The 25,893-nt window shown below is 34.8% G+C and overlaps 1 protein-coding gene across 2 annotated transcripts in view; it reads left to right on the top strand.

Annotated features, from left to right (window-relative positions):
* TET2 (tet methylcytosine dioxygenase 2) overlaps positions 1–25,893 on the top strand; it is a 136,529-nt gene that overhangs the window by 60,120 nt on the left and 50,516 nt on the right. The gene's annotated exons all lie outside the window — the stretch shown is intronic.

Here is a 25,893-nt window from a genome sequence, read left to right as displayed (position 1 = left end):
ATTACCACCCACTATAATAGGAGACACACAAGAGGCGACAAGTTTGGAGTGAAAGACAATGGATTCAGTTTGGGATACACAGATGACTAGGAGACTATTGCAAGTGCAGACTGGGGACTCTGCTGAGGACTAGAAGTAGAGATCTGGGATTGATCTACACATAGAACTCATGGGACTTAAATGGGTCATCCAGCAAATGGTTATCTCACTCTCTTTCTAGCTATCTCTTTGATCACCTTGATGTCCTTTCTTTCTCTTCATAATCTCTAAATTTAGAGTTTTCTCAGCCCTCATCTTAGGCCATCTTCTCTAACTGTACCCTCACTCAGGATAATCTCATCCAGTCCTATGGCTTTAAATACCATTAAATGATACACTGACACAACTTGAATTAACTTCAGCTTAGACTCCTTACTTAGCCCTTGACTTTTATACCCAATTGCCTGCCTAATATATCCAGTTGGATGATAATATGCACTCCAAACTTAACTTGTTCAAGACAGAACTCTTAATTTTCCCATCAGTCTTGGTACTCCCATACACCGCTATCTCAGTAAATGGCACCCTCTTCATTCAATCTTATGGTTCAAACCCAAACTAGCCATATTTTGTTTCTTCCCTTTCACTTATTCCCTCACATCCAATTTAATTCCAAGTTGTTTTGTTTCTGCTCTGCCTCCAATATGTATCCTAAATCCATCTATCCATATGTCTGTATTTCCACCATTGTCACCCAAGTCCAGGATATCATAGCCATTGTCTTGGATTATGACTGTCTCCCAACATTTACTCTTAATACCCTCAGCTCACTCTCTACAAACTACTAGAATGATATTTTAAAAGTTCAAATCAGGGGTCACCTGGGTGGGTCAGTCTGTTAAGCATCCAACTTTGGCTCAGGTCATTATCTCACGGTTTGTGGGTTCAAGCCCTGTGTCGGGCTCTGTGCTGACAGCTCAGAGCCTGCATCCTGCTTCGGATTCTGTATCTCACTTTCTCTCTGTCCCTCCCCTACTCATGCTCTTTCTCTCTCAAAAATAAATAAACTTAAAAAAAAAAAAAGGTCAAATCAGATCATGCAACTATTCTATATGTAATGCTCTGATGGCTTTCCATTGGATTTATTATTTTTTCCTATTGGATTTAAATAGTAATTTAAGTACGTTACCCTTACCTGGCCTTTACATACCTCTAACCTCATTCTACAGTCACTCCCTCTCTATCTTGCTGAGAACTAACCAGACCAGTTTCTCTGTTCCTCAGACATGCCAAGCTCAATTATGGTTTGGTCCCTTTGTATTCTCTGTTCCTTCTGGAAGGAATATTATCCCCCCAGCTCATTTTACCCTTGGCTTTGTTAGCTCAGATAGATGTCATTTGCTAACTTTTCTAAGTAGTCACATTTCAGTCCTTCTCTATACTATCATTCAGATTTATTTCCTTCATAGCATTTCTCAATCTGCAGTTACCTTATATGATTGTCTAAAAAATCTTCACTACTGAGAGGATCCAGACTATCTTGTTCGCTCCTACATCCCTAGTACTGAGACTGATACCTCAAATATAGCTATCTATTAAATAGAATGAATGAATGAATGGTCTAGACTAGAACCCTGAGGACACCAGCCTTCAAGGAGTAAGCAGAGAAAGAAAAGCTTTATGGGACTGAGAAAGAACAATGAGAGATTGAGGAAGCTAAGACCAAAGTGTCACTAAAGTGAAATGCCCTAATGCAGGTCTGAAGGAAGAGAGTTGAGAAGAGAGCAGTCCTTCTGGCTGAAAGGGAGCAGAAAAAGCTATTTGGAGGAAGTGAATTTTTATTGAACCTTGGAAGTTAGGTAAGGAAGTCTTGTAAGAAGAAATGAATGGAAACACAAAGACCTAGGGGCAGAAAACACATGCCCATTTGGGGGAACAGAGAGTCAGATCATTTGTCTTTCAGATACCTCATTTAATACTTCGAGTAACCACGTTAGTGTTAGTGTTGTCACTAGATTAAAAAACCAAGTCTCCATCAAGATCACACAGTAAATGGAAGAATGAGGATTTAAATACACATCTGCCTGACTGTGAATCTTACTCTTACTCCAACTTTAAGTCAACTTTGAGTTTTTCTACAGATATCTTGTATTTACCCAGCACATAACAGTATGCCAGTGATAGAATGATGTGTGATTAAGCATGATGGCAGTAAAGACAGAAAATATTAACTTTGAGTATTCCCATTATAGCCTTATGGGAAATTGAAGTTAAGGATAAAATTAACTACAGGCATACCTTGGAGATACTGCAGGCCCACTTCGAGACCACCACAATAAAGCAGATATTGCAATAAAACAAGTCAAATGAATTTTTTGGTTTCCCAGTGCATATAAGAGTTATGTTTACACTGTACTGCAGTCTATTAGGTGTGCAATAGCATTATGGATAAAATAACAATGTACATATCTTAATTTAAAAATAATTTATTGCTAAAAGATGCTAACCATTATCTGACCTTTAGCAAATTGTAATCTTTTTGTTGGCAGAGGGTCTTATCTCAGTGTTGATGGCTGCTGACTGATTAGGGTGATGACTGCTGAAGGTTGGGGTGGCTGTAGCAATTTCTTAAAATAATACAGTGAAGTTTGCCATGCTTGACTCTTCCTTTCATGAACGATTTCTCTGTAGCATGCAGTGCTGTTTGATAGCGTTTCACCCATAGAAGAACTTCTTTCAGAATTGGAGTCAATCTTCCAAAACCCTGCCACTGCTTTATTGACTAAGTTTATGTAATATTCTAAATTCTTTGTTATCATTCAACAATCTTCATAGCATCTTTACCGGGAATAGATTCCATTTCAAGAAATCACTATCTTTGCACATCCTTAAGAATCAATTTACCTGTTTTGTCATGAGATTGCAGAAGATCTGTCATATCTTCAGGCTCCACCTCTAAGTCTAGCTTTCTTGCTGTTTCCACCACATCTGCAGTTACTTCCTGCACTGAAGTCTGGAAACCCTCAAAGTCATCCAAGAGCGTTAGAATCAGCTTCTTCCAAACTCCAGTTCATGTTGATATTTTGAGTTTTTTCCATGAATCATGAATGTTCTTAATAATATTTATAGTGGTGAATCCTTTCCAGAAGGTTTTCAATTTACTTTGCCCAGATCCATGAGAGGAATCACTATGTATGGCAGCTATAGTCTTATGAAATGTATTTCTTTAATAAGATTTGAAAGTTGAAATTACTCCTTTGATCCATGGGCTGCAGAATGCATGTTACATTAGCAGGCATAAAAACAACATGAATCTCATTGTTCTTCTCCATTAGATCTCTTGTGTCAGTCAGGTACATTGTCAATGAGCAGTCATGTTTTGAAAAGAATCTTTTTGTCCTGAGCAGTTGGTCTCAACAGTGGGCTTTAAAGTCAGTAAACCATATTGTAAACAGATGTGCCGTTATCCAGGCTTCATTCCATTACAGAATACAGACAGAGTATATTTAGCATAATTCTTAAGACCCCAAGGATTTGGGGGATAGTAAATGAGCACTGGATTCGACTTAAAGTCACCAGCTGCATTAGCCCCTAACAAGAGAGTCATCCTGTCCTTTGGAGCTTGGAAACCAGGCACTGACTTCTCCTCTCTAGCTATGAAAGTCTTAGATGGCATCTTCTAATAGAAGGCTGTTTCGTCTGCACTGAAAATGTGTTTTTTAGTGTCGTGACCTTCATTAACTGTGTTAGCTACATCTTCTGGAGAACTTGCTGCAGCTTCTACATCAGCATTTGCTGCTTCACCTTGCACTTTTATGTTATGGAGATGGCTTCTTTTCTTAAACCTCATGAACCAACCTCTGCTAGCTTCAGACTTTTCTTTTGCAGCTGCCTCACCTCTCTTAGCCTTCATAGAATTGAAGAGAGTTAGGGCCTTAATCTGGGTTAAGCTCTGGTTTAAGGGAATGTTGTGGCTGGTTTGATTGTCTATGCATACCACTCAAACTTTCCCCATATCAGTAATAAGGCTGTTTCTCTTTCTCATCATTCAGTGTTCACTGAAATAGCACTTCTAATTTTCTTTAAGAACTTTTCTTTTGCATTCACAAGTTGACTGTTTGGTACAAAAGATCTAGCTTTTGTCCTGTGTCATCTTTACATATGCCTTCCTTGCTAAGCTTAATCATTTTTAGCTTTTGATTTAAAGTGAGAGGTTTGTGACTTTTTCACTTGAACACTTAGAGTACATTATAGGGTTTTTAATTGACCTAATTTCAATATTATTGTGTCTAAGGAAATGAGGAGGCAGGGAGAGGGAGATAGACCGAGAATAGCTGGTCAGTGGAGAATAGCTGGTCAGTGGAGCAGTCAAAACACACACATTTATTGATTGAGTTCACCATCTCACATGGGGGCAGTGTGTGGTGCCCCAAAACAACAATAGTAACATCAAAGGTTACTGATCACAGATCACCATAACAAATAGAACAATGGGAAAGTTGAAATATTGTGGAAATTATCAAAATGTGACACAGATACACAAAGTGAGCAAATGCTGTTGGAAGAATGGCTCTGACAGACTTTCTCAATGCAGGTTTCCACAATCCTTAAATTTGTAAAAACTGCATTATCCCTGAAGCACATTAGAGTACAGTGCAATAAAATAAGATGTGCCTTTATTCTCATATCAGCCCTTTATCTGTCTCAAAATATAAGACATTTCAAAATGTTTGAACCATGTAGTTTCCACTCGTCAGATGCTCGACAAATCCAGTTTGCTTGTAATTGGAATGAAAAGCATCTCCTCTTTAGCATTTTATTGTTCTCTTTTGCAAAATAATTTGTACAGATCACTTGATGTTTGATATATATCACATTTTCTTTATCCATTTTCCTGTTGATGGACACTTAGGTTATTTCCATGTCTTGGCTATTATAAATAATGCTGCACAGAACATGGGGATGCAAATATTTCTTCCATGTAGTGTTTTTATTTTTGCTTTTAATTTTTAATATTTTGGGGGTTTCAAGTTTTTATTTAAATTCCAGTTAGCTAACATAGTGTAATATTAGTTTCAAAAGAATGAAGCTGGTCCACTCTCTTACACCATATACAAAAATAAATTCAAAATGGATGAAAGACCTAAATGTGAGACAGGAAACCATCAAAAACCTAGAGGAGGACACCACCAAACACCTCTTTGATATCGGCCATAGCAACTTCTTAGATACCTCTGAGGCAAGGGAAACAAAAGCAAAAATGAACCCTTGGGACTTCAAGATAAGCTTCTTTCTGCACAGCAAAGGAAACAACAAAACTAAAAGGCAACCTTTGGAATGGGAGAAGATACTTGTAAATGACATATCTGATAAAGGTTTACTATCCAAAATTTGTAAAGAATTTTATCAAACTCAATATCCAAAAAACAAATAATCTGGCTAAAAAATGAGCAAAAGACCCGAATAGACATTTTTCCAAAGAAGACATAGTATTTTTGTTTCCTTCAAATATATACCCAGAAAAGGAATTGCTGGATCATATGGTAGTCCTATTTTTTTTATTTTTTGAGGAACTGCCATATTATTTTCCATAATAGTTGTACCAATTTGGATTCTCACCAACAGCGCACTAGGGTTCCTTTTTCTTCCTACCCTCATCAGTATTTGTTATCTCTTATCTTTCTGATGATTGCCATTCTAACAGGTGTGAGACGGTATCTCATTGTGTTTTTTTTAATTATTTTTTAAGTTTATTTACTTATTTTGAGAGAGAGGGAGTGAGCAAGGGAGGGGCAGAGAGAATGGGAGAGAACCCCAAACAGGCTCTGCACTGTCAGCACAGAGCCCCACATGGGGCTTGACCTGAGCCAATATCAAGAATTGGATGCTTAATCGACTGAGCCACCCAGGCGCCCCAATCATTGTGGTTTTGATTTGCAGTTCTCTGATGGTTAGTGATGTTGTGCACTCTGTATTGTACCTTTTGGCTATTTGTACCTCTTCCCTGGAAAAATGGCTGTTTGGGTCCATTGCCCATTTTTTTTTTATTTTTTTTTCAACTTTTATTTATTTTTGGGACAGAGAGAGAGAGAGAGAGAGCATGAACGGGGGAGGGGCAGAGAGAGAGGGAGACACAGAATCGGAAGCAGGCTCCAGGCTCTGAGCCATCAGCCCAGAGCCTGACGCGGGGCTCGAACTCACAGACCGCGAGATCGTGACCTGGCTGAAGTCGGATGCTTAACCGACTGCGCCACCCAGGCGCCCCTCCATTGCCCATTTTTAATTGGATTGTTGGTGATGGTATTATTTGCTATTGAGTTGTATGAATTCTTTATTTTTGATATTAACCTTCTATCAGATAAATGATCTGCAGATTTTTTTTCCCATTCTATAGGTTGTTTTCAAATTTTGTTGATTATTTCTTTGGCTACGCAGAAGCTTTTTCGTTTGATGTAGTCACTTATTCATTTTTTATTTTGTTGTTTGTGCTTTAGGTTATATAAAAGAAAATGGTGAGGCACTTGGGTGGCTCAGTCATTTTTGCAGCCAACTCTTGATTTCAGCACAGGTCATGATCTCACTGAGATCTAGCCCGCTGGGCATGGTGCCTGCTTAAGATTCTCTCTCTCTCTCTCTCTCTCTCTCTCTCTCTCTCTCTCTCTCTCTCTCTCTCTCTCTGCCCTTCCTCCACTGTTGTGTGCTTGCTTTCTCTCTCTCTCTGTCTCTCAAAAAAAAAAAAAAATGTTACTCAGACCCCTGTCAAGAAGCTTTTTCCCTATGTTTTCTTCTAGGAGTTTTATGGTTTTAGGTCTTATGTTCAAGTCTTTCATTCATTTTGAGTGGTATAGGAAAGAGGTCTATTTCCATTCTTTTACATGTGGATATCCAGTGTTTCCAGCACCACTTATGGAAGAGACTGTCTTTTCTCCATTGAGAATTCTTGGCTCCCTTGTCATATATTGATTATGTATGCATTGGTTTATTTCTGGGCTCTTGGTTCTGTTCCACTGGTGTTTGTGTCTGTGATACCATTTTGATTACTATGGCTTTATAATATTGCTTAAAATTAGAAGTGTAATGACTCCCACTTTGTTCTTTCTCAAATTGCTTTGGCTATTTGAGGTCTTCTATGGTTTCATACAAATGTTAGGATTGTTTTGTCTTCTGTAAAAAATCCTATGGAAATCTTGATAGGGATTGCATTGAATCTATACATGTCTTTGGGTAGTATTGGCATTTTAAGAGGATCATATCTTCCAATTCATGAATACAGGATAATTTCCATTTATTTGCGTCTTCTAATTCTTTCATCAATGTTTTATAGTTTCCAACATACAAATCTTTCATCTCCTTAGTTAAATGTATTCCTATGAATTTTGTTTTTGATGCTATTATAAATGGAATCATTTTCTTTATTTTTCATCAAATTCATTACTAGTGTAGAGAAATGTTATTGATTTTTGCATGCTAATTTTGTATCCAGCAACTTTATTGAATTCATTGATTATACCTAACAGTTATTTGGTGGCGTCTTTAGGATTTTCTGCATATAAAATCATGTCATCAGCAAATAGAGACAATTTTACTTCTTCCTTTCCAATTCTGATGCTTTTTATTTCTGTTTGTTTGTTTGTTGCCTGATTGTTCTGGTTAGAACTTCCAGCACTATGTTGAATAAGATTGGTGACAGTGGGCACCCTTGTCTTGTTTCTGGTATTAGAGGAAAAGCTTTCAGCCTTTCACCGTTGAGTATGATGTTATCTGTGGGTTTATTTTATGTGGCCTTTATTATGTTAAGGTATGTTCCCTCTATACTCAGTTTGTTGAACATTTTTAACATGAACAGATGCTGAGTTTTATCAAATGCTTTCTCTAAATCTATTGAAATGATCATGTGATTTTTCTCTTTCATTCTATTAACATGACATGTCACATTTATTGATTTGGGTATGATGAGCCATCCGTGTATCTCAGGGATTAATTGCACTTAATCATGGTGTATGATTTTTTTTTAAGTTTATTTAATTTTGAGAGAGAGACAGGGCATGAACAGGAGTGGGTCAGAGAGAGAGAGGGAGACACAGAATCCAAAGCAGGCTTCAGGCTCTGAGCTGTCAGCACAGAGCCTGACGTGGAGTCTCAAACCCACAAACCACAAGATCATGACCTGAGCCAAAGTTGGACGCCCAACCAACTGAGCTGCCCAGACACCCTGGTGTATGATCCTTTTAATGTGCTGCTAAATTTGGTTTGCTAGTATTCTCTTGAAAGTTTTTGCATCTATATTCATCAGGGATATTGGCCTGTAGTTTTCTTTTCTTGTAGTTTTTATTCTTATCTGACTTTGATATTAGGGTAATGCTGGCCTCATAAAATGAGTCTGGGAGTATTCCCTCTTCAGTTTTTTGGAAGAATTTGAGAAGTAGTGGCTTCAAATGTCAATTCTCATTTCAACATTTAGTAACAATCACCAGTGAAACCATTTGGTCCTGGGCCTTTCTTTGTTGAGAGATATTTTATTAGTGATTCAGTCTCCTTACCCATTACTGGTCTGCACAGATTTTCTATTTCTTCATCATTCAGACTTGGTAGTTTGTGTGTTTCTAGGAATTTATCCATTTCTTCCAGGATATTCCAGTTTTTTGGTGTATTTCTGTGGTATCAGTTGTAATGTCTCCTATTTCATTTATATATATTTTTAGAGTATTCTCTCTTTTCTCATGGTCAATCCAGCTAAAAGTTGGTCAATTTTATCTTCTCAAAGAGCCAACCCTTAGTTTTGTTAATCTTTTCAATTATTTTTTGGTTCTCTATTTTATTTATTTCTGTTCTAATCTTTATTATTTCATTCCTTCTGCTAACTTACAGGTCTTTTTACACACAGTGTTTTAAAGTAGATAAAATTGTTCCTTTGAACATACTAAATCAAAGTTTAGGATTCCCCAAATTCTAGAAACTAAAATCGTTACGGCTGTGTATATTTTCTAGTGCTATTTTTTTCCAGCTTAAATACATTAAAAATTGAATTAATGTTATTAGTCTTGATTTGCTAATTTTCTGTTATTAAAAAAAAAGCATTTGTTCTGCATCCCACTTTCCCCACTTACATAAGACATCATGGAAGTTTTAGTTTACAAATTCATCTGCCTATCTAATTTCTTTTTATCTCTGTAGACCAGTTTTGCAAGTCTGAATTTAAATCTTGACTAAACTCCTCAACCCTTCTTCTGACGTGGAAATGTGTAGCCACAGTATGAAATAGCCTAAGTGACTATTTTGGGGGACTAGACTTCAATATCTGTAAGCTCACTGTGACATAACCTGCTTAAGTTTGGCAGTATACTTGGTTATCATAAGGTCATGGAAGTAGAATTTAGGAAGATTCTCAGCTTTGAAAATATATTCAGAAGTAAAATCTAGAAGAGACATACTAAATTTTAAAGCAATTTTAATCAAGTTGAGTAATTATGCACCAAAGCATGTAGTAACAATCAAAAATAGCCTCTCTAAAAGTGACATCCCAATTATGATCACATCTGTACCTTTCTCTCTCTAAGGTTTTATATATACCTATGCTTAACCAAATGGATTTCTTGTTATTTTAAGATCTCTGTGCTTTAAGTCTTCCATAAGTTTTCTCCCGTGTTTCCCTTTACCTAAGATGGTCTTCTGTCACTGCAACTGAAGAGATCCATAAAATTCTTAGGGTCCTCTACCAATCATCTTCATTTTGATGTTACTGTAGTTCTATGTTCATATGAGCCTAATGGTACTTAACTTCTAACTCCATGATCTACCTCGATATTCATTGTAAGCTCCCAGAGAGCACTGTGGCCAGTCACCCTTGTGTTTTTCATGGCACATAGCACAGTACTCAGTTGACGGGCTCAAGAAACAATGAGCTGAACTACAGTTTTGAAAATATGTGTCAACAGCTACCATTAAACATTCGCCATGGATAGTCATAAAGGTGTAATACTTACTTTGACAGAAAATGCCATGTGAAAACTTTTACAAAATCTAATTTTCTTTAAATAGCTTTTAAACTGAAGAGAATGGATTTTTTCAGTGTCTCTTTATAATAACATCTTACAATCATTTGCAAGATCATGAAATATATATTCAAGAAAATTAATGGAAGCTTTTTAAACTTGATGACATTTGACTTTTACTTATTACCAAAATGTCTGAATTCTTACACAGCACATTATAATTTCAATTATTTAAAACTTAAATTAGCTAAGAGGTACTTTAACTCCTTACAAGATTGGTAGCTCTGTGGCAATCTTCCAAAGCTGGAAATGCCAAAGTGGTTTCTGAGGAAAGATTTAGTGTTTTAAAAGTATTTTGAATAGAGAAACAGAAAGGAATACAACAGTTCCCAGCATTGCTTCCATAATGCCATTTTAAGCATCATCTCAAAGCAGTAACTGAAGTTATGAGATCAGGCAGGTGTTTTGTTCTCTTGGCTGCAGAATTTTCACCATTTCCTCACTCTGTATTTTGCCACAAAGAGAACATTTAAGCATGGGAAAGAGTTTGCCTTGAATTGTAGGAAACTGAAAGGGGACTGGAATGCCAACTCAGTTGTTGGATTCTAACCCATAACCTCTTTTAGGAAAGCAGTGTTGAATTTTTAGGCAATACTATAAACGAGTAATGTTTTAACCGTTAAGTCAATACCTTTGAATTGAAAGTATGACGATTCAGAGTTCTGCTTTCTCCATATGTGAATAAAGTACTTTTCCTATTAGGAAACTACCTACCATTTCCTTCTAGCCTTTTTTCCCCCTTAAATAAAATTATTTTAGCTTCAGAGTGTTTTAGGATCTTCATTGCTAACTGTGGGTTTAGAAGACAGTGTAAAACACTTCTGCACTGTGAATGTTAGAGTTAGTGGACCTGGAGTTTGGCTAGCATTTCTGGAGCTGATGGAAGAGGACAAGTAGAGTATTTTTAAAGCCAAAGACTAAAACAAATGAATGTTTCAAATATATTTATTTCTGTGTAATTTTTTGCAGTAGATTAAGGGGAAAATTCAAAGGAAATATTATTTTGAATTTTAACAGTCTTTTCATGGGAATGTTGGCGCTTCTGGTTACTACAGTTCTGTAACATATAAGTTAATCTGAGAATTTCTTTCTCTTTATCCTAATTTAGTGCTTATTATAACTGGTGGATATATCATATTTATAAGATGGTGATTAAAACCAGAGTTCTTATACCCACTGAAAGATGAAAACAGAGAGAAAAGGAACAGGGAAAGCAACTTACAGGGGTCGGTGACATTTTAAGTGGACATTGCTTCAGATTTATATTGTATCTGCCATATTTAAATATAATTGGAATGTAAAAGTACTGATTTGACACAAGTTAAGGCAGAACATTGGGATAATTTTATTAGATTTTTTTGTCTAGGAAATTCTATTTTTGTTCTGTGGAAAATGCCATAAATCTGAAATTATTTACTGATCTATTAGTTTAAAGCTTTTTCAAACAAAAAACTAATTCATCTTTTAGAAGATTTAGTTATAGTCATAAATAAGTGATGCATGGCCATGTGTATCGGGCAAGCCAGTGGCCAAATCAGTCTTAAATGCATCATTCAGTGTGACATATGAATTTGAATCTGTGTTAGCCCCTAAATAATGTTATGATTATATGGAAATTATGTTGTAGGTAATTAAGTCTTATTGTGAAATCAAGTGGTATTTTTAATACAGACATATGTGGAAGTATATATTTAGTTTTTCTCAATGCTTAGATTTAGTGAGTTGACAATCCTTCTTTTTTTTCTTTAATATTCTTTTTTTTTTTTCATCCTTCCTGGCATGCTCTATAAAGATACACATCAGTTTATGAATATAGCAATGCTATGTTAAAGGAACAGCCACCCTTCAGATTACACCCTGAGAACAGACCTTTCTCTTAACTTTGAAGACATAACTTAAATGGTCTATTTAGCTCATACGAAAAAAAAATTAACAATTTTCTGTGTATTTGGGCAAAGTAAAGACTTAGACGGGATGGTTTTATGTAAATAAAATTTCTGCTGGGAATCTGAATTTTCCTATTTCTCTTAATTTCATTTTTAAAATAACACTTGAGGGTTATTTTATATTGCATTCAACACTAGTTCTAAAGACCATTTTATCTAATACATGGTGTATTTGGAAAGATTGAGAAGGAAAATGTGTTTACTTCAAGGCTGGAGAAATCTTTGATACAAAATTCTTTCTCTGATATTTAAAAAAAAAATTTAAAAAGCTAAGTTTTCTATTCCTATTGTATTCAATAATATCCTTTATATCACTGTATTTCCTCAACTCTAATCTGATTTCATTTTTATTATTTATACTTAATACATAAAAATGTACCTTATTTCAATCCTAATGCTTCCATTACATTTTATTGTGATCTCGTATTGGACAATTAGAAATAGCTTTCTTGATGTGGCACATGGGAACGTAGAGATCAGAAAGGCTATGTTTATAAAATTTAAAACTAAGTACTCATTTTTCTCTTAAAATATGTATATATAATAAACATCACTTTTGGCATTAATTAAATGGCTTCTACTCTTAGAATTATCAAGAAAAATTTACTATTAATTACAGAATTATGACTTACCATTTCAAAATTATTTCAGTTTGAGATTTTATATCCACTTTTGAATATTTTTTACCAGGACAGAAGAGATTTTGAGCTAAAAACAGAAACCATTTCTAAAGAAGAGTTTGAATAATTAGAATGGCAATATAATTGGAAGAAATAAGATGAGGAAAATAGTTCAGCTTTTATATGTTTAATTTGAAGTTAAAGCAAGACTTGCATATGTACATTGCGTATGTCCTTGGCTCTTGAAGATGGACTTGGAGCTCTTTTATAGCTCTTATGAGTGGTGACACAAATTTATATCCTCCTAGGCCATAGGTTCTCATCAGTACCTCCAGATTTGTGTACATATTAAAACTACACAAAATTATCATATACATGTGAATTAGGGTTTTCCAGGATGTGCGATTCCATGGGATATTCAATATACTCAATAATGGCACGTATCACAGTGCCTTTTTAGAGATCCCATCATCATATTATAGGTTTGGAGGACTTTCATTAAATAAAATTTTAAATTTATTTTTAATTCCCTTTTCCCTGCTTATTCTCTCTCAGCCTGGTCCTTCCTTTTCATTAATATGTATTAAATCCATGTGATGTGACTCTGTTCCAATAGTATGGGTATGTATTTGTGTTCACAAACCTACACATACAGACTTATCTGTAATTAATTCACTGTACCCTTATAAAGAGACTTGATAGAGATGTCAGGAAGATCTCACTTCTGGGTGGACACCATTGCCCAAGATCTGTGCTTTAATTTGAAGATCCACTAACCCAATTTAATCTTCTCTTCAGAGTTGATTGGATTTAAAGAAAGAGACATGTTTTAATCAGACTCACCTGAGATTGGTATTTAAACAGATTTATATATCTGTCAGTTCATAAGCAGGAACTCATATGTGCAATGATCAAAGTATGATTTATATCCACTATCCAAAGTACTTGCATCAAGGGTACCCAGTGTTTCTTGGAGGTAGGGAGTCTTAAGGAATATTTTATTATCCAGATCTCAGTGAAGTCATCCCTGTCCCATAGAAGAATTTGCTTGCCTAGTGACTGTACTCATATCAGCCAATCCAGAGTTTTCCTTTCTAGGACGGTGTTGATAAAGAGTGCCAAATCTACTTCTCTCCCCTGAGCTGACCACCCACCCCACCCCATCTTTCACAGTGTCTTGGAAGTTGGGACAGGTCTCGATTCCTTACATACCCCTGCCTCATATCACCTATGCCAATCTACTTTACTTTTTTTTTTTTAGCTTTTGTTTACTTACATGTAAAATGAGGTGAAGATAATACCTTCCAGACCAAAAGTAGTCTTTGTGATGACTTATTTCAGTAAGTCCCCAGTGGATATTTGTCATTGCCAATTTTACTGGATTGTAGCATTTTAGAACTCAAAAAGACCTTCGATGTAATCTTGTTCATTTCCTTCATATTACATTATAGATTTTTTAAATTGTGATGTGTAGAGTTTGTGACTTGCTCAGAAATCCATATCCAGAACTAGAAACCCACTTTCTTATTCGGAATAGCTATTCTCATATGTTTATGTCTTGTCTTGCCAGTTAAATAATTTAAAATCCTTAAAGATAGAGACCATATTTGATACTACTTTTGGATCCCATAGATTGTGTTTTCAGAAGTAAGAAACTAAGAAACTTTTTTGAGGAAAAAAAATTTTAATAGTCTTTCTGTTTTTATTTTGATACGATTTAAAATGTGCACTCTAATTTTGGATGATCTGAAGTATTCATCAGATCTTTTAATAGAACAGATGATCAAAAAAGATGAGAATAACAATATGAGGACATTTTTTTCTGATGAATATGTGGTTATATGCTATTCTTTTAAAACAGCTATATAGTTGATGTTTCTCATTTTCCTAATGCTTTACCCACTAAAAATTTACTTTTTTTTCCTTTGAGTAGACCAAAATTATTTATATTATAAATGAATGTTGGCAGTTTTTTGGGGGGGACTGGCACATAACTGAAGATCTTAGATTGATAGCTGTTGGTGTGTAAGGGGCTTATTAACATCTCCATTATTAATATTTAAGTGGAATATTCATTTTGCCCTTAAGTATAACTTTGTAACACCCTACAAGTTAACTGAAACACAACAATCACTAATTGTTCCAAAATAGGAAGAAGAAAAATAACTAGCTTTTCATGGTAACTGTATCAGATTAGGACAAGACTGGTATAAAGTTGGAGTAGTTCAAGGTTGTACAAAACTTCTTAGAAACACAGATGACATGTCCTTTGAAGCAATGATAGGGAATAAAACACCTTTAAGAAGGAGTAGATTTCATGAATACAATTCAGTGCATAATTGCCAAAAGCCTGTGTGGAGGGATCCCTAGTGTAGAGTTTTTTAATGAAATGTTAGGTATGTTATTTTCATGTTGACATTTTTAGAGCCCCTGGCGATGTCACGGTCTCATTGGTTCTAATATAGTTATCTTTTACATCTTGATGGTTTTGCTTTTTTCCATTCTTGATTTTAGGGCTTAAGACATAGAATAGTTTATCCAATAATTTAGAATTAACACATTAATTAAGATCATGTCAGCGAGTTGAATGTCTATTATATAATTTGGCTCCAAGACTTTGTTCAGATCTATGTCAATGAGACTTACTCTGACTATGACATTCGATACTGCAACCTGCAAACCCCTCCCTGGTGCCCTTGATCCCTCATTCCCTGCCCTATTATTTATTCATTTTCCCCTTAGTACTCAATATCTTATTATACCGTATAATTTATTCCTTATTATGTTTATTATTTCTCTCCCCATTAGAATATCAGCTCTAATAAAGCAAGGATGTTTGTCTCTTTTGTTCAGTGGCATACTGCTATTGGCTACAATAAATAGTGCCTTAGCACGTAGGATGTGTTCAACAAGTATTGGTTGAATAAAAGAATGAATACATTGACAGGCTATTTTTATGACTCTACCACTGTCATTATGTAAAGATATTGAGTGATTATGAACCTGTCAGAATTTACACAAAGTTCTTCCATGTTACTAGAAACCATTTTATTGGATTTATGTAACCATTTTATTGGAAAAACCATACCTCAAAGATACAAAAATGAAAGCATTTTCCCTATAATTGCCCAGCAAATATACTATGATAGTCTTCCCCCACCCTACTCTCCCTATGTTATCTTCTTAACTAGATTCTGTGATTTTCATAGCATCTTTTGATTTTTATAGCATTTTATTCCAGTCATTGAAATTGAGTCCTATTCATTGTAAAACTCCCAAGTCCAGCCTAATTCAGTTGTCTTCTTCCCCAGCACATGTTTGACCTCTGGCTCCAACACTTGCAGTTAAAAGTGGAAGAGTCTAACTCAAGAATATCTCCACCTGCCACCCATTTTAAGCACCAGCCACTAGAAGGTTGAGCAGTGCTGGGAAGGATGGAAAACAAAGCTTAGGGCTTAAGGTCTCCTTATTCACCTGAATGAGGCTACAAGACTTTGGATGTTGCTCTTTTGGTAGCTGATGTTGACTGGACATTGGAAGCCCTCTGTGCCGCAGGCATTCACATACTGCTTCTCTCTTGACATGCATGGGCTCTTCAGAGGGGCCTGCAGGGGTCCTAACTGCACAGCTCCCTCCTTTTCATCTTTTCTGTCACCTTGCCTTTTGCTGCCTTGTCTACAGAATCTACTCTACAATGTCTTTCTGCTGGGTCTGCTTGCCCCAACTGGCCAGATTCTACATAGAGTATCAGCAAGATCAAGCCCAAACAACTACTGTTTCTGTAGTATATATATCTTTAATTAAAAATGTCAAGCATTAGATTGTGTGTAGCCTAATAAGTGTACCCTAGAGGGTATCCTAGTAAGAACAAGCAGCTCACAATTAGCAATTCCAATGATAGGCGTGGAATGAAACTGAAAAAAATTGGATCAACTTTATATAATTTATGAGAAACAAATAATGCTTGTGACAAAGGACACTTCAAATTATGTTTGATTGTCTTTTCCCTCAGCACATATTAATTTGGTGAGAGTTAGAGACCAGGAGGAATATTCCCAAATTTGAGAAACAACCCCAGAATTCACAGATATGTGGATAATTGAGAACTGTCAAATTTTACCAATGAGTAAAATGAGCATGATCTTTTTAAACATATATTTCTAAACTGTCAGTTGTCTCCACATCTTAAATGCAGACTTCTGTCTTAAGCCTCTTCTCCAATCTTCAGTAACATTCCTTCTGAGTCTCCTCCCTCAAATAATCTGTACGTTATTAAATTTTGTCTATACTGTTATTTTAGGATAAGGAACAAATTTTAGAACTTCAAACACTGGAATTAAATAGTCACTACTGAGGATTATGAAAAACTTGACAAGATCTCTCCTGTGAGCATGCAACATACCACAGGAGCAATGCTCATGCTTGTCATGGGTATGCAGCTACTTGTTAATGTACTTCCGGAAATGCAAGAACTTTCTCTTAGATTTTGATATGCTTGTGTGTTCACTGATCCTTTTTCAAGAGAGGTGAAGTGTTCACAGATTCCTTAATATTAAGGTTGAAAATTCTTATGAGAAATAAAAGTCAGTTTTGCCATGAAAATACTGATTCACCTCATAGTTTACATACTTAGTGCATATATAAAGCATTATATTCCAGGCTTAACATATAGCTTAGATGCATTAATTTTGCTGTTGAAAATATATATTTTGGACTGATTGACTCTTTACCTTTAATTTTTTTGTTTTAATATTAGCATGAAGCTAATAAAGAATAGTTTTTCATTTCATGAGTAACACCCTATAAAAAAAACTCTGCTTACTACCAGAGTGACACTTAACAACTATACTAATATTATTTATTAATGAAGAAAGAAAGTCAAACTACGTGGAATTTGATAAATGCAGGAGATAGGGATTGAAACCAACATTTTGATGAGGATTTTATTTATTTATTTATTTATTTATTTATTTATTTATTTATTTTATTTATTTTTGGGACAGAGAGAGACAGAGCATGAACGGGGGAGGGGCAGAGAGAGAGGGAGACACAGAATCGGAAATAGGCTCCAGGCTCTGAGCCATCAGCCCAGAGCCTGACGCGGGGCTCGAACTCACGGGCCGCGAGATCGTGACCTGGCTGAAGTCCGACGCTTAACCGACTGCGCCACCCAGGCGCCCCTGATGAGGATTTTAGAGCCCTATCCCTAGAGATGTTTTAATAGATAATACTGAGGCCCATTGTCCTGCTCATATCTTGAAATAAATGTATAATTGACACAAATTATGTCCCATTTGGGTAGGAAGACTCTAAAATAGATCTGGAGATTAGTACCATCTATGCAAATAGAGTCAAATATATCATTATTTAGCGTTTTCTATGTCAATAATTAATTAATTTCTTAATGCCCAAATTACCTATAAGGAAAAGCCTGTCAGTGGACATATTAGAAACATACACAGTCGTCTCCTAAGGTTGATGCTGAATCACATGGACTTTAGTAGATACAGTCCCTACAAGTAACTGCTCTTAAGAATTTTTCTCCAATAATTTGCTTCTGTTAATACACAGGACTCATCTGATGATGGCAGAATATTTTATATATTTTTAATATTAGTATATAAATTTAAAGTTTTTTATAGAAAAAAAACTTCACTGCTTTATAGTATGGCAACTATGCAAATCTATAAATTGATTCTTTTGTCTCCTTGAAAAAAGCTGACATGAGATTTAAATGACGTGTATTTTTTTCTCTTAGAACAGTAAAAGACACACTACCAACAAAATCAATAAACCAAAAAATAAAAGCAAAAACAGAAAGCCCTCTTCACAAATTTTGAGCATCATCTACAGCTTTATGTGGTGAGAGATACAGCTACCATTCTTGAGTGATTCAAAAAGAGTCAAATGGTGTTGAGCTAAATTACAACCCTAAATGCATATTGGTGAAATGAGATGCTGATCCATTTGCACACTAATGTGCTATTTTTAAGTCATGCATCATAGCATCTTCAAAGAGGCCTGTCATAATTATGATGGATTAGACTGCAGAGTCAGTCCTAGATGCAGTAATTGTTTCACAGATGCTGCCTATGTGACTTGAATTCATAATAAATTATTGTCAGAGAGGCGGGAGAAGGAATGAAATCAAATACCAAAGGAAAACTGCTATAGCTAAGCCTGTTTTGGTCTTAGGAAACCAAAATGTTAGCTGCTAGTCAAAAGACCAGTATTTTCATAGAAGTTTGTACCTCTGACATAGAAGTTGAAGGGTGACATACTTGGCATTTTCAGTCTCTGTCTCAATATCTTACTTTCTTTCTTGCTTTCTTTCTCTCTCACATAGCTTTTGATACATTATGCTCAAGCATTAGCTGAAATCATAGGGTGACCATAACATATTTTTGCATGTTCCTATATATATTATATTACCTGGTGATAATTTGACGTTTAGAATTTCCAACAAAGTTGGTGATATTTATGGCTGATAAAACTATTCTTTTACATTCCTTAGAAAGCCATATTTTATGGGAAATATTAGACTATTAGAATAAAGGGATAAACATAAATAATATAACTAATAGGATCTGAATTGTGATATTTTAGGTTGTGATTTAATTGACATCTGTCATGTAGGTAAATAATTTCTAAATCTGCCTCTTTGGGCTTTCAAAAAATTCCAAAGCTAATTTTAGAATTTGAGTGTTGTATTTTGTCCATTTTTTTAATGTTTATTTATTTTTTGAGAGAGACAGATGATGAATGGGGGGGAGGGCAATAGAGAGAGGGAGACACAGAATATGAAGCAGGCTCCAGGCTCTGAGCTATCAGCACAGAGCCTGATGCAGGGCTCGAACCCACAAACCATGAGATTCTGACCTGAGCTGAAGTAGGATGCTTAACTGACTGATAGACCTAGGCACCCCTTATTTTGCCCATTTTTAATGTTTAGGTCACATTGCCTTTTTTGATAGACCTATGAAGAAACCTCATGCTGTCCCACATAATCAAAAATCCTGTGTGTGTGTGTGTGTGTGTGTGTGTGTGTGTGTGTGTGTGTGTACAATTTAAATAATGAGCTATTTATTGCATTTTGATTAGTGAAGATAACTGTTAAAGCAGCTAAGCATATGCCATGTCTTTTCCTAGGTTAAGGGTTCAGTAGTCAGAACAATTTCCATAAGTCATTTGTTGAATATTACTCGATTTTTAGAACAATGTACTCTACCAAGTTTTTTTACATAGTCTCCTCTGTACTTGATGACTACTGATATATTCTACTTAAGACACTAGTTCTTCTGCCTCAGTGATGTTGATAGACATGCTGATGAGCGTTCATTGTTATCCTTTTAAAACTGATTTTGACTTAGTGGGATGTGTATTTATTTCTTACTAAGGCAAGAGAGAATGAAGTTAAATTTCATGAGACAGATTTGGGTTGATGGTATGCAGGCCCTGACAGCTAGTGCATTTTCCTTCTCCTATAGCCTGTGGCTCTTGAACAGTCATACTACCTTACCATAACCACAGTCCAGGGTTAATACAGGACCTGTACATCTTTGTGTTAGCTCTACTCCATAGCACTTGCACTGAGTGGGGATTCAACTAATGCTTGACTGTATGTACAAATGAACTAATGAGTATCGAGCTATAATTCTCTCAGTGACATTACCAGGGAGAGTTATGAATTTTCCTCAAATATTTTAAGGAAAAAATGATCAGCAACCCAGCATTGATTGCAGAAGGAATCCAGAAAGGTGGCAAAGAAGGGATCAGAATAACTGTAGCAGTTTCAAATTCCATGTGCTAAATGTTTACATTTTCTTTTTTATCCTTTTCCAATTAAATGAAGTGGTACTTTGAAATACATGCAGAATGCCCTTAATTGTGCCAATAATTACAGGCCTACAGACATGTAAACAGAATCCTTTATTTTTTCATCCTAATCCTAAAAAGACTCAAATGTTGGTGAAATGAATTTATTAACAAATTAAAACCTTCTCCCTGAACTATATATTTTTCTTGATATTATGGAGCTACCAGTCTAGCCCCTGTGAGAGAGATTATTTGGATGCCTAACCTTGAACAAATCATTCAGTTTTTACATCTGTAAAATGAGAAAATGGAACCAGATCCTTTCTTATACTCTGGAATGTTTTCTACGTTGTTAGAACCATCATCATCACATATTATTACTCATTTTGGATATGTCATTATAAAATTTCTTAGCTTTCCAAAAGTTTAAAATGCAATTCAGTAATTCTGAAACAGAGCAAGAGTTTCTGTTGTCCAGTACTATCCTGGATATAAGACTATCAAAATAATATGTCATGTATTTGATCTCGGGGAACTTTTTATTCCATTTCAAAAAAAAAAAAGACAGTAATAACATTGGTTAATATTTTGGTAGCTCTAACAGCAGTGTGTTAGAACCAGCTCATAACAGTTTGTGAGAGAAGATTGTAAGATTTTCAAGAATTTTGTGAGCTGAAGGTTGACAGCTTGAAATCAGCCATGACCCATAAGAGTATACCAGTATACCGTAAAGAATTCATTTTAAAATTGTAACTAATTACTATAACATGAAATATCGACACCATGAAAAACATCCTCAGGTAAGCTTAACTAGTCATCCATACCAGATTTACCAGAAGCTCTTCTGACAATACTCTTGCATATAAACTTCTTAACAATTTTACAGAAAAAAATGCCTAATGTTGATTGGACAGTGTCCTCTTAGGTGAGTCACTGTCCTTATTGTAAAATTGAGACTCCTAAAATAAAAATTCTCTTTCCTGATTTTTATAGATATAATATTATTTGGCATAAGTTACCATACACCAAACCTCCGAGAGATAGCATTACTTTAAAAACCATTTGAGGGGCGCCTGGGTGGCGCAGTCGGTTAAGCGTCCGACTTCAGCCAGGTCACGATCTCGTGGTCCGTGAGTTCGAGCCCCACGTCAGGCTCTGCGCTGATGGCTCCTGTTTCCGATTCTGTGTCTCCCTCTCTCTCTGCCCCTCCCCCGTTCATGCTCTGTCTCTCTCTGTCCCAAAAATAAATAAACGTTGAAAAAAAATAATAAATAAAAATAAAAACCATTTGAATATTTATTTGCACAAGGGAATATTATCCTGTATATTACAGTAATTAAATGTTCTGTAGTATAAGACAAAATAAAAGATATTTTATCTCAATCCCAAAAAACTCAGCTATGAGAACTTAAAATATTTCTAATATCACCTATAAGACCAGATATGAATGAATAAAAGCTATTTGTATTTCTAGGCTCTGAGAAACAAAAGGAATGTCACACAAAAATCTCTATGGCGAAAATTTACATTCATTCAAAAAGTTTAACTTCAGAAAAATTTTTCTTTTTTTCCCTTAAACTTGTAAACACAACCTATTAACTCAGTTTTCAATGATTACCATGTAGATATCTATAAAAAAAAACCATCTTAGAAGATTTTTTTCTTTTATATATAAATTATTGACTTTAGTAAGCTTGGGAAAACTTTATGTAAGTGACACTGTAAAGATAGCATCAACACCTTTTAAATATTTCTACAACGAGCAAAATTAACAGGTCTCATTTCTTCTTTTTTTTTTAATTAAATAATGCTGAAAGAAAGAAAGAAAGAAAGAAAGAAAGAAAGAAAGAAAGAAAGAAAGAAAGAAAGAAGAAAGGAAAGAAAGAAAGAAAGAAAGAAAGAGAAAGAAAGAAAGAAAGAAAGAAAGAAAGAAAGAAAGAAAGAAAGAAAGAAAGAAAGAAAGAAAGAAAGAAAGAGAAAGAAAGCTCACCAGTGTTAGTATAAAATCACCAGTGCCAGCATAAAATTAAAAGTGTGCTGTGCAACGGGATTACTGCATCATGCGATATTATAGGATATATACACACACAATGTGATTTGGGACGCATTGATTGGAACAAAATTTTTTTTCTTCTTTTACAATGACACTTTATTGTTAAATCAATAAATTTAAATACGTTCAAAATTAGATTCATAAACCAATTGCAAATAATCCTCAAAAAATTATCCTCCTACTAAAATGAAAAAATACCATGTAACTTTCCTACTCTCCTTATAAGTTAACCATTTAACTTTTCACATACAGTGGTTGTACTCAGTAAAGAAATTGCTGTCACAGACAGAATAGTTCTGCTAATAGTTTAGTATTTAAAGACAGCTATTGTGTTTAAAGCTCCATATTGAAATAAATTTCATTTTAAGTCACCTTCATTTCTTCTTAGGAACTCTTATGCTCATAAAAGATTTGCAAACTCCATCTGTTGTAATTCTGCCTTTGACACTGCAAAGAATATCCAAATTATGTGCAATAGATCATAATAAAGAATAATGTGTTAAATGCTTATAGTACTTTATATCTAGAAAATTAAGAAGAACAATATATATTATATATGGAGTCTGCATGTTTTATATAATACATAACATAAATGTATGTGTGTGTATGTAAATACATTTTGATTGGTATGAGTGTAAATTGATTTCACAGTTGCCAAAAGAAAGCATTATTGTTAAAGTATTTGGAAAGCTAGTTGACCTAGTCTCTAAACGATTTATCTAGGCTTATTTCTTTTTTCCTTAATTTCTGAAAAGTGGTAGTGGCCCTGATTTTGCAGGAACTCCTTATATCAAACACAGCAAAGCAATTTTCATGATTCTAGAACTAAAGTTTTTTTTTTAATTATTAAGAATTATTGATGATTAAGAGTATTAGTCTAAAAAGAAAAAAAGTATTAGTCTAGCTCAGAGCTGTCCAATAGAAGTACAACATAAGCCATATGTGAAGTTTAAAATTTTCTAGTACTCACATTAAAACAAATAGGGGCACCTGGGTAGCTCATTTGGGTAAGTGTCAGACTTCAGCTCAAGTCATGATCTCATTGTCCATGAGTTTGAGCCCCACATTGGTCTCTGTGCTGACAGCTCAAAGCCTGAAGCCTGCTTTGGATTCCGTGTCTTCCTCTCTCTTGGCCCCTCCCCTACTCACGCTCTGTCTCTCAAAAATGAATAAACTTAAAATTTTTTTTTTTAAAAAGTAAAAAATTTTGGAACAAGTGAAATTGCTTTAATGATATATTTTATTTAAAATATCTACAATCTTATTATTTCAATGTGTAGTAAATATTTTTAAAAGAGTTATGTTCTTTTTTTTTTTGTCCAGTGTTAGTTACACTTACAGCACATCTTAATTTTTACTCACCATATTTCAAGGGCTTAATAGCATATGTAACTACTAGCTATGCACATCTAGCCCATCTCAACATTTAGTAGGAAGTTGGTCTAACAGAAATAAAGATATCATTTTGCTCTGTTGTTTTCTTTGTCCAGTAGGAATTATGACTTTTTAAGTTCTATTTACTAATTACTATACCTGCCTAAAAGTTACAAAAACAGTAATAAAAAGCAGTTTCCTTCCCAGTGCTATTCTCTAGACTATCTGTTCTGTTTCCCAGACACAAAATATTATTACAAGTTTGTTGTAAATTCTCCCAGAGCTGATTTGATACTTATTTTTGTAACTGTACAGGTTGTGGCATTCTTATAACACTGTTCTTCAGCTTGCTATATTTCATTTAATTACTTAGAAATACTTGCACCTGAAAATATAGGTTGTTGCCAACCATTTGCTATTGCAAAAGATTGTTCGTACATCATTTAACATATATATGAGCATATTTGCTAGATAACTTCTTAAAACTGAAGTTTCTATGAAACTCTGTAGATTATTGCTAAATTGCTACTAATGGTATTTATACTAGTTTTCATTCCCAAGAACCACACAAGGGAATGTCTGTTTGTTTCCTCACATGATTGCCAACATTGTGTATTATCAAACTTTTGACCTTTGCCAACTTGAGAAAAAAATTGTATCTTGTTGAAGTTTTATTATATTTTTTTATTTATGGGTGATCCTAGATATCTCTTTAAACATTTAAGAGCCATATGCATCTCATTTTCTGTGAACTGTCCATGTCTCTTGGTCATTTGTATATTCAATGACTGGTCTTTTCCTTGTCAATTTGTGAAAGTTCTGTATATTAAGCAAAGTTTTATATGATTTTTAACTTTGCTTATGAGTTTATTTTTGCATGCATAAATTTTACAGAGTTTTACAAATAAAACTTAACAAGTTTTACTTAAATAGGTCTTCTACATTTCTTTTTAAATTTATTCCTAGTGTTTTAAGAATATTTTTCCTGTTACAGTATTTTATTCCATAAAAGTTTCTGACTGGTTTTTGCTTTTCTATAACAAGGCTATTGATTTTTGTATTCAGCTACTTTACTGAATTCTCATAAACTGCAACAGTTTTTCAGTTGATTCTCTTGGTTGACCAGTATACAATCTTATTATCTATAAATGATAACTTTAGTGTTGCTTTCCAATGTTTATATCTTATTTCTTTTTCTATTTCATTTGTCTTGGTTAGTAACCACTGACTATTTTAACAAAGCTTTTTTATAGCCCAAAGGGAAAATAGCCTTGATTTTTTTTTCCTACTTACATCCTTAAAATAAATGCGATGAGAAAAACTGAGAAAATAAAGCGTGCCTGTATTGTGAATGGGGCCGAATTCACTTTGTAGGATGGATTATTTATGTTTTTTAGTGCTCATTTCTTCTTGCACTCTAACCATTTGGACTTTGAAATCTCCATGAGTATTTGCCTTGGAAATATTTGAATTAATGAGTGAATGAAGAAATGAGCAAAATTATATCAATTGCTCACTCTATACTAAGCACAAAAATGAACAGAGTATTCCTTTTTTTTTTTTAAGATTTATTTATTTTTGGGAGAGTGCAAGGTGGGGAGGGGCAGACGGAGGGGGGCAAAGGATCCAAAGCAGGCTCTGCACTGACAGGCTGACAGCAGAGAGGCCAATATGGGGCTCAAACTCATGCACCATGATATCATGACCTGAGCCAAAGTTGGATGCTCAACTGACTGAGCCACCCAGGTGCCCCAAAAATGAACAAAGTATTCTTAAGTTCACAGTCCAGTGTGCAAACAAAATAAAATTGAGTATGATATGTTCAGCAGTAGACCGTATACAAGATATAGAAACAACATAGGAATGGGTGTGATTAATTCTCTTGGAAAATCAAAGAAGGAATCCTAGGGGAAGTGATATCTGAGACCATTTTAGAGGGACGCATAGGGATCACTGGACAAATCTCGGGACTACAAAAGCATTCTAGGCCAACAAACAACAGCATGAATGTCTGAAACAGTTACCACGTTTGGGTATTTTATAAGCTATTGTTA

The sequence above is a fragment of the Felis catus genome, chromosome B1, assembly GCF_018350175.1.
Source record: "Felis catus isolate Fca126 chromosome B1, F.catus_Fca126_mat1.0, whole genome shotgun sequence".
Lineage (NCBI taxonomy): Eukaryota > Metazoa > Chordata > Mammalia > Carnivora > Felidae > Felis > Felis catus.
This window is presented reverse-complemented; position numbering and strand designations above follow the sequence as displayed.